The sequence below is a fragment of the Eriocheir sinensis genome, chromosome 17 (assembly GCF_024679095.1).
Source record: "Eriocheir sinensis breed Jianghai 21 chromosome 17, ASM2467909v1, whole genome shotgun sequence".
Taxonomy (NCBI): Eukaryota; Metazoa; Arthropoda; class Malacostraca; order Decapoda; family Varunidae; genus Eriocheir; species Eriocheir sinensis.
In genome coordinates this window covers 12690806-12705002 of record NC_066525.1, presented here as the reverse complement: position 1 = coordinate 12705002, position 14197 = coordinate 12690806, and the positions used below count along the sequence as shown (strand labels likewise).

The window sequence follows — 14197 nt, the reverse complement described above, 5'->3', positions numbered from 1 at the left end:
TATATATATATATATATATATATATATATATATATATATATATATATATATATATATATATATATATAATTTTTTTTTCTCTGCAGTGAATCGGACTCAATCAGTCAATCGGTATCCGTCATCAGAATCAGTGATTCAATCATTCTGACTTTTTAGTTATTGTTCAAAACTAAATACTAATAGACAGACTAAACTACTACACTGCGAGTTTTCTTTAACCCACGCGGTGCCGGCCATTTCAACCCCGGACGACCGGACCCGTCCGTGGTACCGACCGATTTTTCATTTTTTGACTACCGCTACCGCAGTACCGCACACCGCGTACCGCACTGAGAAGGAAAAAAATGGGACCGCACTACTCCGAAAATAGTACCGCACTACCGCAACCGCACTACTGATTTTTCAGTACTGTAATGTACTGGCGTATGGGTGGCTGTGTGAGCGTATGTGAGTGTGCGTGAATGAGTAATTATGTGTAAACTATCTTACGTGTGTAAGTGGTTGTACTAGTGTGTGCGTGTGTATGTACTTGCATCAATGTATAGGGTGATGGTCAGACTACTTGTTTAACTGTTGGTGACGTCAAGGGCGGAAGGCGAGGCTAGGTGAGGTGGTTCGCTCGCAGAGGTAGAATGGTAGGGATGGGCAAGTACCGTTAATTTGAGTACCGGTAGTACTGGTACCGAAAACTCAGGTACCGTTAGCACCGGTACTGGTACCAGGAGTATTTTTTTTATCTATGTCTTCTGATGAAATTCCCAAATAAATTTCCTGTAAAGAAAACTCTCTCTCTCTCTCTCTCTCTCTCTCTCTCTGAATGAAGTGAATATTTATTTTTTCGATAAAAAAATAGCATGTATATTATTAAGTTATTATGGGTGTACTCGATCATAGTCTAATAACAATAACAATATTTATTAGCAACCTAAAAAAGAAAAAGAATCAGACATGAAGAATTATCCAGTAACTCCAATAAATAAATAAAATAATAAAATAATGGAAACGGGAGCTGTGATGGAAACGGAAAGCAGGACAAAATGATGGGAACTTGGGGGGACGGTCAGCGAGGCAGTACCGGGTACCGCGAGGAATCCCTCGCGGTACCCGGTACCGGTACCTGGTACCGCGAAGCCTCATGATCACTTGGGTGCCGGGAAGCGTCATGATCACTCGGCACTGCGCATTGCCGCTAGTACCGGTACCGTCTGGATCTTAGTGACGCTCGGTGTTCGCCCGCCCGCCTCAATGTGGTATCACGTGGTATGGGCCCTGTATGGAGACGCTGAGTCACTGCCTCGCTGACCGTCCCCCCAAGTTCCCACCATTTTGTCCTGCTTTCCGTTTACATCACAGCTCCCGTTTCCATTATATTATTATTTGATTTATTTATTGGAGTTACTGGATAATTCTTCATGTCCGATTTTTTTTTATTTTTTAGGTTACTAATAAATATTGTTATTGTTATTAGACTATGATCGAGTACCCATATCACCGAGATATCCACTCACTGAGTGGTGATCTCTCTCTCTCTCTCTCTCTCTCTCTCTGAATGAAGTGAATATTTATTTTTTCGATAAAAAATAGCATGTATAGTTATTATGGATGTACTCGATCATAGTCAAATAACAATAACAATATTTAGTAGCAACCTAAAAAAAAATCGGACATGAAGAATTATCAATAAATCCAATAAATAAATCCGAGCAATCTGGTACCGGTACCGTACCGTTTAGCTGGTACCGTTAGTACCGGTACTGGTACCGGTACCTGCCCACCCCTATAGAATGGCAGTGGCCTTCCAACCCGCGAATCCTCCTGACGTCCAGTGTGGATTTTTTTTTATATCAGTGACCCAAATAACATAACAAAGTCACTGAAACAAACGATTCATCCTTACAATATGCATAAATGGGGGTTACCAATGATGATGAAAATTAACTAGTAGCCTACCCATGGTTATAATAATTTTGAATAGTAAATCTGCATGTATCGGCAATAAACACGTCAGTCACTGTAAGGTAAAGTTGGGGGCATACGCTATAGCAGCGCGTGGCCTCGGTGCTCGTCTCCGTCGCATTGGCCATTGAGCCTGTGGTGGGTGGGAGCCCATTACCCCGGGACACAGGGCCAGTGTGACATCCGGGTGGGTGCTATTCTATATAAAACACAGCCGTCGCGTTTCCCTCCCCTCCCTCGCCCGGCCACAAAACCCTTGCCCCGCCATACATATATGGCTCTCCACACATCTATTCATCCAACTGTTTTCGTTGAAAGCTACTACAGGCCTCTTGCTGGGCCCGAAGTTAAAATTTCAACGCCCCGCCCACTGCACCACTTTTAACTTATTATTCATGGTTTTCGGCACATATCTATGGGTAAATATGTAACTGGCATACAGTACCTACAATTTCGGATAACCAGGCAGCACCTGGATGCAGTGGTTGTACCAAAAAATACCCAAATATGGGAAATAAGGCATGCAAATGGCGGCGGCGGCGATAGTCTTGGTCCTGGCCTGGATCTTGGGTCGAAAGTGATCTGCTCTCCAGTGTGGTCTCTCCGGGCCACCCAGATCCTCTAAAATGGGTGCAGGCTGCGGCGTCAGCTGATTGGTTTCGCTAAATGGAACACGCCAGATCACGACCCAGAAACGGGTTACGCTAAATGGAAGACGCTATATATGACACCACGGGTGTCCTTTCTTGTTCTGCAGCGTTAAAGATTTTAACCCTGCAGAACAAAAATTCGAACTGATTGCTTGATTGATGTTTTAATTGTTGCAAAGGTACACCACAATTAATTAAAAGAGATCGGAGGGACGAATATGCCACCCGGCCTGACCCCCAGGCAATACGTAGTGTGATTTTCAGTAATACAAGAAACATGTGTACTGTACAATATTCATATCACCAAGCAGTGGAGGAAATTCTAAGATTCGTTATATTAAAATAAAACACAGAAAAACAAAGGAAGAAATTAAGTGTATGCAAGGAGCAAATAAATTAATGGTATAAATGGTTGGCTGATAGAGGTGAAACATGCCGTCTCGACCACCAGGTAATGCAAATATACAGCTATGACATAGACGTAGTTATGAGTAATGATGGCGTTGCGTATCCATCTTTTAGAGGCCAGAAAAAACGTAAACTGCGCATGCCCGGTCCAGCTGCTGGCGTGATGGTGTCTCCTGTGGCTGCCTCGCGTCCGTGCTGCCTTGCCTGTGCTGGGGGACTACACGTGGATGGAGCACACCTAGCAGGGCTCCGCGGCACTCCAAGGTAACCATTATCACTGCTGCTGTATACTGGCTGTCTCCACCACGCGGCGTCGAGGTGAAGAGAGGCTCTGCTCGAAACAGCTGTGAGACCATCGAAATTTTTATTCCCCTCGCGTAGCCCGCACGTTAACCACTGCCTCTCATTTATATCCATCTCACACCTAAGTGTGTGTGTGCGTGTGTGTGTGTTTACCTATTTGTAGTCTACCGGGCCCGAGCTAAGCTCCAATAGTCCCGTCCCCGTATCTACATTAATCCAGCCTTTCCTTCATTTGTTGGACACTGTTCGCCTCCACCACCTCTTCCCGCAAGCTGTTCCATGTGTTAACACACTTATGTGGAAAAATATACTTTTTTAAGTCTCTCAAACAGGTTCCCTAATTAAGTTTCTTCCTATGTCCTCTCAGCCCCTGCGTTCTCGCAGTTAAGAAGAGATCATCCCCATCCACCTCATCAAACTTATTTACCAACTTATACAGTATGATCAAATTCCTCTCTCCCTTCTCTGTTCCAGTGTGTGTGTGTGTGCGTGTGCGTGTGTGTGTTTACCTATTTGTACTTAGGCCACCTGTTTGTAGTATACAGGGCCTGAGCCCAAGCTCAGTCAGTTCTGTCTCCCAATCTATATTTGTCCAACTTTTCCTTCATTTTATGGACCCTGCCCACTTCAACAGAATCTTTGCTCAGTCCAGTCCATGTATCCACACTCCTGTATGGAAAACTGAACATCTTAAGGCTGGATTCACACGATCCACTTTTTAGTGGTCAGTGGCCGCCACAAAATAATGGTCAAAATAGAACACACACATTTCTATGGGTGCATGCACTCGGGCCACTTTTTTGTGGTCACCACAAAACAGTGGCGAGTTGTGGCGGGCGGAACCATTTTCCGACCACGCCACTGTGGCCGGCCACAGTGGCCAGCGATAGATACCATTGTTTCAAATGGCAGCGTGCACACGAGCCACTATCGGTGGCCACCACCCTGCCACCTGCCGCTTTCCGTGTCTTGACACTTGAACACCTGACTTTTAAATGTCATAATGATGTATAAGTATGACCTTCACGCATAACTTGTGTTCAGGATATAATGGATAAGCTCATATGCTTTCATAACTAAGGTTTCATTTCGTTTCACAGTTTTGCATATTAATTGATTCTGGTATGGATTACCTAATTACTGAATGTGGTAGTTTTATTTACCCGGAAGTAGAAAGGGGAAAATGTTATGTAACTGCAAAGACAGCTGAATTATGTGAATAAATTACATCTAATGTGACTTAATATTCTTCATGTTCAGTCTTATATTAAAATTACCTCAAGTCTCTCTTCTACTGGGACACAATTCCTCATGTTGATGTCCTCCCGTGTTATACGTGGACCAATTATTGTCATAAGATGATTAAACCTATCCTGTGACCTCCTGAAGTAGTAAAAAAATTATCGTGTTCTTTTAGCTCTGTAAATAATATGTGGAATGCTACACGCAGTAGTTTGTTGCAAAGTATATATGGGGTGAACCCATGGCAGTACTTTCTTCAGCGCTTTTTGCCAAGAAAGCACAGACAGCTGCTGCCTCTACAAGATCCATAACCCCATGTGCTGACCTCATTAGTGGCCGCCACTGAGTGGCTCATGTGCATGGTGCACCTACCCACCATTTTTTGTGGTAGCCATTTTTTGTGGTGGCCACTGACCACTAAAAGTGTCTCGTGTGAACCCAGCCTTAAATCTTTCAAACAAGTTCCCTTTCACAATTTCTTACTATGTCCTCTTAGTTACCTCATTCCATCTTGATTAAGTAATTTCTATCCAACATTTCCATTCCACTCGTATTGGTGTACAACACTATCAGGTCTATTCTTTCTCTTCTTTCTTCCAGTATTGTCAAGCCCAGTCAGTTCCTCTAATCTAAGCTTGTATGGCAGGCTTGATAGTTCTGGTACCATCTTAGTTGGAATCCTTTGAATCCTTTTAAGTTTCCTTTTGTCCTTTTTCTTACAAGTGTGGTGACCAGACAACTGCTGCATACTCTAGCCTTGGTCTAATCAATGTTGTTATTATTTTCTTCATGTCCCCAACCAAGTAGTGGAATGCCACTCAAATATTTTGCAGCAGACTATATGTTTCTCCAGATATCTTGTTTATGTGTTTCTCGGGTGTCAGTGTATCTTGTAGTATAATTCCTAAGTTTTTTTCTTCCTTCACTGTGTTGATGATTGCCCCTCCCATCCTATACACTCCACTTGGTCTCTTTTTACTCTTGCCCATTTTTATTGTGACACTTCTTTTCAATGAACTCCATTTCCAATTTTTTACTCCATTCATGTATCGCCTTTGAATCTTCCTGCAGTTTGTTACAATCATTCTCATCTCTTATTTTTCTAAGCAGTTTGGCATCATCTGCAAACATACTCATGTAACTCTACTTTTTCTGGCATATCATTTATATATGTATATTAAAAACATTATAGGCACTAACATTGATCCCTGTGGAACTCCACTTTTGACTGTTCTCCATTCTGATATCTCATCTTTCAACACAGTTCTCATTTCTCTGTTTGCTAGGTAATTTTTCATCCATTCTGTCATTTTTCTCCCCAGTCTTCCTCTATTTTCTAATTTCCACAGCAGTCGCTTATATTGAACTTTATCAAATACCTTTTTTAGGTCCAAAAATATTCAGTCTGCCCATTCGTCTCTCTCCTGCACTATATATAATACTCTTTAGTAAAAATATATTAAAATTGTGACAAGATTTACCTTGTCTGAATCCAAATTGACTTTCATATATTATTTTCTCTCTAGATGGTCTACCCACTGTCTTTTAATTATCTTCTCATACAGCTTGCACATGACACTTGTCAGAGAAACTGGTCGTTAGATCAGAGGCTCTTTTTTTGTTTCTGTTCTTATATAATGGGACCACATGTGCCTTTTCCACTGGACTGGGACTTCCCTGGTCTTGATTGAACAACATTTATGTATTTATCTATATCTCTGACGCCTTGCTACCTCGCAGGGACTTCCCTCCAGGGGATGGCCGCGGCAGAGGTGTCTCCATCTCCCTGTTCTGGCACTCCCTCTCACCACATTCTATCCTGCTATTTCCAACTCTCTTGCTCCAATACTCACTCACCCTATTTACCCACTTCACAGGTGATCTTCACCTGACACCCCCTCCTTCAATCCTTCCCTCATATATACATTCTCTTCACAGATTCATTCTCCCCCATTCTCATCACGTGTCCAAACCATCTTAGTGCACCACGCTTCACCCACTCCACTACTCCTTTCGCTGTTACACCCATACCATACCGCTCATACACGCTTTTATCACTTTCTCCATCCCATCCTGACACACCACATGCATCTCTTATATAGGCTAACTCATTTCCACTGCACATATTCTCGATTGCTGTGCTTCATTCCATGTCCATGTCTCTGATGCATATGACTGAGTTGCCAGGATAATACTATTCCTTATTCCCCTCTTTACCTCCATGCTCATACTTCTGCCTTTTGTAACTCTCTCCAGTGCAACATCATGAATTGGTTCTATTATCTGTTCACTGCACTCTTTTAGTACTTTACCTGATATTCTTACCATCTAGTGATTTTAATAGCCCCAGTATCTCCACTCCATCCACTTTTATGTTTTCCATTCTCTTAACACTTCTCTCTTCATTCCTCTTTTCAAATTCTGTTTCTGGATGGGGGAGAAATGTCTTGGGATGTAGGATTGACAGTAAGCTTAGTAGTATTATGAATCTTTCTCAGTGGTTTATGTTTCTTATGGTAAGTACTTTGTAACTGGAGTTTAAGGGTAGATAAAGAATGAGCAATGTTGAGGCCTCTTATGACTGTAATCCAAGGTTACTTGGAGTTGTTACTCAATACCTACTCAAAAACCCACAGCAGCTTCTGAACTGTTTTTCCACTTCACTGAATTCCAGAGACATTACTTCAGACTACTTTTTTTCCATGGCATACTCGCACCATAATATTACTAAAGAAGTAAATTGCTATGTTTGGTTTAGCCATGAAGCCTTAAAAATGGGAGCTGGCTGGAAATAAGCAAGGTCTTGCAGACTGATTTTATTGTAACTTATCTCTTACCTGGCTAAGGAAAGAGCTGATGATGATGAGGTACTAATGTGTTATTGTGTATTGTATGGAATGGTGATGGGTCTTTCTGTTCACAGATCTGACTAGAGGAGGTGCCTCAGAAGAAGAGGTCCACAGTTCGCCAGTATCAGTGTCAGTCTGTCAAGGAACATCATAGTTGACACCTCCACATCCTGAAAGCCATGGCATCACAAGCGTCTGTTGCTGCTGCTGCTGCTGCTGCTGTTGACCTCGCCATACAGCTCGGCTTGTCATCACTACCTAACCAGGGCAGCAAACTCAGTATACTTAACCAGCTGAGAACATCAAAGTTGTTATACTCGAAGGACAGTTCAGTGTTGATTATTGATAGAACTTGCTCACTCTTCCTTCCAAGTTTGTTCTGTGCCTCCTCCTGTCCTGTTCACTTCAGTTCAAGCTCAGGAGTTTGTCTAATGACACTGTCCATTTTATAATACTCTGAATTCATTCATTATTATTTTATAACCACACAGTAGTTCATCTTCATTGATTTTCACACTCCTGCAAGTCTCCCTTGAGGTAATTCCTTCTTTTATGCAGCTCCGGCACATTCCATGTCTATCCACTACTCCATAAATTCATTTCTTGCATTCCATTTAGATCTTGTGAATTGGCTCCCACAATTTCTTGGCATACAAACGGGAGACAAGCTTGTAACAACTAGCATTGTCAGATCATATTCGAGTGAACAATGGCCTTTTAAAACCTGTGCTTCAGCATGGCCATTTGTCCAAACGTGTTTAGTTACCGTCAGTTTTGTCCAATGTGCATAACTTGACCCCAAATCTGAGTAAATTGGAGGCCATGGTGATGTGGCAATTGGCAATTCACTCCTGGGTCAGTTTTGAGCAGGAGCATCAGGGTTGGATGCCAGCTGTCACTAGTATGCTAATTTTGTAAAAAAAGATGCCTAAATGATTTTTAAGTGAAAAAAGTGGCTGCATGAACATGAGAGGAGCATGCTAATGCATACATACCCAGTGCTGTTATGCTACCCTCATATTTAGCCATTTCTTAGCCACTCACAGCTTTAAGTTAGCCTCAGCATAGATTAAGTGCCCATAATTTAGTTCATTTCAAGTTCTATATAAGAGATCTGGCTTCGCAAGTGCAAATAAAAGGTATTTCAATTATTTATTGCATGTAAATCACATATGTAATTGTATTCAAAATGGCCCAGCATAACATGATTATATTTCATGCCATTTTGAATAACCTGTGTGATTTACATGCAATAATTAATGCCTATAACCTAAAATGAGATAACTGATAGGTTGAGAGGCTGTTGTTCATTCGAGTATGATCTGACGATGCTGTTTGAAAGAAGCTTGACTGTCGTGTGCTTGTATGGTATATTATCAATGCAAATCAGCAGCCTTGGGATTTATAAGGCTAGTTTTATTGTATACCTGAACATTCAAATATTTTATTGAAATAATAGCTTTAAAGTTGATTTTCATCCAGTCAGGAAATGTATAGCAATACATATGTGCCACATCTATGCTCGTGAATGGACGGATGGAATGAAACCAACTATGGTACAGTTTTGTCTTGTGCCATCTTTTTCATCACTTCCATCTCTATTAAACTTGACGTATCTTTGAAGCTTATGAAATAATACACACTTATAAGTAAATATTTTATTGATAGAAGATAGTACATAGAACATTGGGAAAGGGTCAGAAGGGGAAAGTTGTCTGTGGTGTACGTCAACATAGTGTGTACTGTGGTGAGAGGGTCTCTTATGTGTTTGGGGGGCATGTCTGTGGGGTTTGTCACCATCCTGTGGGTCCTGTGTGGATGGAGCAGCTGATGAGAGGGTGGGTGGGGGAACATATGTTTGGGGGTATCTATTATAAGCCTCGTTATTCCCCAGAGTAGGGGAGCATTTACACTGGAGCCTAACAAGTCATTGTCAGAAAGTATACTAAAAGATTAAGCTAAGAAAAACAGTGTTTCTGTCTGTGTGTGTTGAAGGAATGAGGGTGGAGCTGGTGAGTAAGGAAAAGATTGGGAGTGATAGTGGCAGAGTAGCTAGGAGAAAGAGAGAATGAGTATTGTGACTAGCATGCCAAGCCTAGGCTTAGGTCTAGCAACTCCACCAGTTCTTTCAATCCACAACCAGAACAATTTTAACCTGCTGCTGCTCTTGTCCTTCCTCCGCCTCCTTTCCTTCCTATGGTTCTTGCGCCTGTAGATCTCCACTCCTGAAACACACGAGAAATGGTTAAGAGTAATCCCTTCAGACCACCAACAACAAGTTACTTTATAAACTCAGTGCCATGCATGATCAGCAAGAACTGCAAAGTTCATTCATGATAGTAAATTTTCCTCATTAGGGTAAACATATATATTACTTATGCAAAAGGTATTGGGCAGGATTCTCACCTTCATGGTAGTGGCAGTGAGGCAACACACTTGTCATTCCTGCAAGAACCAAGAAATACTTGATCATCGACTGTATGAAACAATGAAAACATTGATTGTGTATTATGTTCAGAAGCTTCCTTGTCCTCAAAATACTAGGTCGGGGAAAGAAGATAAACTCATCACCTTACAATCACATTGTTGTGAAGGAAATAATTACACAAACTATAATTTAGATATGGTGTAATAGGAAAGGGAGTGGATGTCAAGTGGATGAATGAGTAAAATGTGGTGGTTTGGAATGTGACACGAATAAAGACTATGTTAAGAAATAAATGTATGATTTGAATAAAGACTATGTTAAGAAATAAATGTATGATTTTTTATGCATTTTTAAAAATATGCAAACTTGAAGGTAAATATAACAATAATAAATACCTCAAACAAATATCCTCTTCAGAGCTGTTTTTCTCCCACAACACACCAACACCAGCTGTTCGAGTAAAGAAGATAAACTCGTCACCTTACAATCACATTGTTGTGAATGAAATAATTACATTTAATTTAGGTTGGGTGTAATAGGAGGGAAAGTGGATGTCAAGTGGTTGAATGGCTGAGGAGATTTGGACATATGACAAGAATAAAGACTATGTAAACCCCTAATGGGCAGGTGACAGGTTTTTACGGTCTGCCATTTTCTACACTAATTTTGAAGTTTGCATGGGGATTTATGGGTCTTTTTTTTTTTTTTTTTATAATTATTTTTTTATTTTATTACGTCGGTGCCTGTTGCGCCGGTAGGCATCTTCCTGGTGGGGCCTGATGGTCGGCCCAAGGCTTCTTCCAGGTGGGGCCTGATGGTCGGCCCAGCCCGTTCTGGCGCAGGCAAGTGTTTATAGTGGCGCCATCTTGCATTGGCTCATGCTGCCCCCCGGAACTCGTTCTTGATTCGCTTGGACGGCTTCCTCTAGAGTCCGGGTTGATGGGTGGTCTTCAGGACAGCATGTGGGTAGTTTTAAGCCACTCGGCGGTGACTGAAAAATCCGAGTGGTAGCGTGGGGATTCGAACCCGCGTCGTCCATCACGTGGTGAATGTGGGCCCAGTACGCTACCAGTTCGGCCACCACCTACTCTTAGGGTGCCAGACATCTCCTCTGTGCCATCCCCAGCGTTTCTGTGACTGTAACAATGGCAGGAAGAGTTGCATCTTTCTTGTCTGATTGTGCACCTGAGTGTCCACAACCAGTGATTTCAACTCTTCATAAGCCTCATTTTGCTCCTAAAAGAGCTTGCAATGTGAGCACAATTGGGGAGAGAGCCGAGTGTCTTTTTCAAGTCTTGAAAGTGGTATTAGTAGTAAGACAGTGATGGCAGAAGCGTTGAACTTTAGCCCCTCATTTTATCAGGAAGGCCGAGCCCTGTTATTGTGCAACCACGCCTTGGTGGCCATCCTGGTAGATCAATTTCATTATGGTGATGGTGGAAGATATATTGAAAAACCTAAAGTTGCATCTCACTACCCTTCAGGGTTATTAAATTCAGAATATGAGGGTAATGAAGGGGCTTTGCAGCAGGTTCACGTGCAGGGAGTGGGAGAGGTGATTGCAATGCTGCAACACCCACAACCTACACCTACACAGCATTCTGAACACAGGTCTGCTGCAAGCAAAAAGATATTGAATTTCATCACGTCACTATGGAAATACCACATGACAGACTCTTCAGGTTCGTGGGAGACTGAAGAGGAAGGATGGATAAAGGAAATGGAAAGTGTGCAATTTTGGGGAAAATGTCAGAACATCTCCACCCTTTATGGGTTAAGAAATAAATTAATACTTAAAAAATAAATAAATAAATAAATAAAAAACAATAATAATAAATACCTCAAACAAATATCCTCTTCAGAGCTGTTTTTCTCCAACCATGACACACCAATACCAGCTGTTCAACAGGAAAGAATATGAGAATAGGCACCATAATATGACCTACATCATGAAAAGCTTTGGTTTCTCAGTAAATTGTTGTCAACATTGTTTTCAGTTGAACTATGCAAAACATCATATCACTAGACAGGGCTAAAGGAAAACAATTAGATACATACCCATGAACACACCAATAAAGGGTCATCTGCATATCTGCTCTTCTGAAACACATGAAAAATGGTCACAAGAGGAATTCTCTTGACTGAAAATAACAACAGTTACTTAATACTCAGTGCCATGCATGATCAACAAGAACTGCAAAGTTCATTCAGGATGGAAAGTTTTCCTCATTGGGACAAAAGGGATCATGCAAAAGGTAGACGGTAAGTCTCTCACCTCCATTCAACAAAGTAGTGAGTTGCAACACTGCAGTCATTCCTGTAAGAAACATGAAACACTTGATCACTGAAAGTATGATACAATGAAAATTTTCATAGTTAATCAGGTTCAGAAGCTTCCTTGTCCTCAAAAACACTAGGTCGGGGAAAGAAGATAAACTCATCATGTTACGAGCACATCTATGGATGAAAATGACGGCACAAGACATGTGATTGTGGTACGTGCATAATAGGGAAAGGAATGGATTTGGAGTGGTTGAGGTTGAATGGATGAATCATGGTGAGTATTCTTGCATGGCTTGGACAAGTGATGAGGATGAAGACTATGAAATGTAATTAGATAATATTATTGACTAACATGAATATAAAGCTAAAAAACTAATCAATACAGTAATCTTCTTGAATGTTACTTGCAGCATTCAAACATGATAAACCAATATAAGCAGTTTGTTCAGAAGATAAAAAGAAACTATCACCTTTACATGACCAGTGACATAATTAATATATTTTCAGTACACACATGTCAACACTACTTTCAGTTGAACTACGCAAGACATCATATCACAAGATAGAGCAATATGAAAACATTTGTGAAATACTTACACAAAAAAAACACCAAAGAAAGACACAGCAGTAGATCTCCACTCCTGAAACACACGAGAAATAGTTAAGAGTAATCCCTTCAGACCAACAATAACAACAGTTACTTTATAAACTCAGTGCCATGCATGATCAGCAAGAACTGCAAAGTTCATTCATGATAGTAAATTTTCCTCATTAGGGTAAAGACACCTATATATTACTTATGCAAAAGGTATTGGGCAGGATTCTCACCTTCATGGTAGTGGCAGTGAAGCAACACACTTGTCATTCCTGCAAGAAACATGAAATACTTGATCATTGACTGTATGAAACAACAAAAAAACATTGATTGTGTATTATGTTCAGAAGCTTCCTTGTCCTCAAAACACTAGGTCGGGGAAAGAAGATAAACTCATCACCTTACAATCACGTTATTGTGAATGAAATAATTACATATAATTTAGGTTGGGTGTAATGGTTGGGGAAATGGATGTCAAGTAGTTGAATGGGTGAGGAGATTTGGACATATGACAAGAATAAAGACTATGTAAAACCCTAATGGGCAGGTGACAGGTTTTTACGGTCTGCCATTTTCTATATTAATTTTGAAGTTTACGTGGGGATTTATGGGTCTGCGTGACTCTTAGGGTGCCAGACATCTCCTCTGTGCCATCCCCAGTGTTTCTGTGACTGTAACAATGGCAGGAAGAGTTGCATCTTTCTTGTCTGATTGTGCACCTGAGTGTCCACAGCCAGTGATCTCAACTCTTCATAAGCCTCCTTTTGCTCCTAAAAGAGCTCACAGTGTGAGCACAATTGGGAGAGAGCAGAGTGTCTTTTTCAAGCCTCGAAAGTGGTATTAGTGGTAAGACAGTGATGGCAGAAGCGTTGAACTTTAGCACCTTGTTTTATCAGGAAGGCCGAGCCCTGTTATTCTGCAACCACGCTTTTTTGGCCACCCTGGTAGATCAATTTCATTATGGTGATGGTGGAAGAGATATTGAAAAACCTAAAGTTGCCTCTCACTACCCTTCAGGGTTATTAAATTCAGAATATGAGGGTAATGAAGGGGCTTTGCAGCAGGGTCAAGTGCAGGGAGTGGGAGAGGTGATTGCAAGGCAGTACCACCCACAACCTACACAGCATTCTGAACAGAGGTCTGCTGCGAGCTAAAAGATATTGAATTTCATCACGTCACTATGGAAATACCACATGACAGAGATTTCAGGTTTGTGGCAGACTGAAGAAGGATGGATAAAGGAAATGGAAAGTGTGCAATTTTGGGGAAAATGTCAGAACATCCCCACCCATTATGGGTTAAGAAATTAATTAATACTTAAAAAAAAAAAAAATAAATAAATAAATAAATAAATAAAAAATAATAATAATAAATACCTCAATCAAATATCCACTTCAGAGCTGTTTTTCTCCAACCACGACACACCAATACCAGCTGTTCAACAGGAAAGAATATGAAAATAGGCACCATAATATGACGTACA

General features: G+C 41.1%; 1 protein-coding gene and 1 long non-coding RNA gene across 51 annotated transcripts in view; one reads left to right on the top strand and one right to left on the bottom strand.

Moving 5' to 3' along the window:
* The first annotated feature begins 1495 nt into the window (after window positions 1–1495).
* Window positions 1496–9434, top strand: LOC126999961 (uncharacterized). The gene is made up of 2 exons (XR_007753678.1): window positions 1496–3278; window positions 7483–9434. It is a non-coding gene; the product is annotated as an uncharacterized LOC126999961 (long non-coding RNA).
* The window catches only part of LOC126999958 (60S ribosomal protein L17-like), a 30536-nt gene continuing 25390 nt past the window's right edge, over window positions 9052–14197 (bottom strand). For 37 of the 50 annotated variants that reach the window (XM_050863210.1, XM_050863212.1, XM_050863164.1 and 34 more), the window contains 9 exons: window positions 14091–14148; window positions 12948–12986; window positions 12717–12760; window positions 12112–12153; window positions 11895–11936; window positions 11677–11734; window positions 10232–10286; window positions 9815–9853; window positions 9052–9633 (listed from right to left, as the gene is read on the bottom strand). The gene's annotated coding sequence lies outside the window, so the exon portion shown is untranslated. The remainder of the gene's footprint in view (window positions 9634–9814; window positions 9854–10231; window positions 10287–11676; window positions 11735–11894; window positions 11937–12111; window positions 12154–12716; window positions 12761–12947; window positions 12987–14090; window positions 14149–14197) is intronic. The other 13 variants (XM_050863161.1, XM_050863182.1, XM_050863207.1 and 10 more) reach the window with 11 other exon arrangements.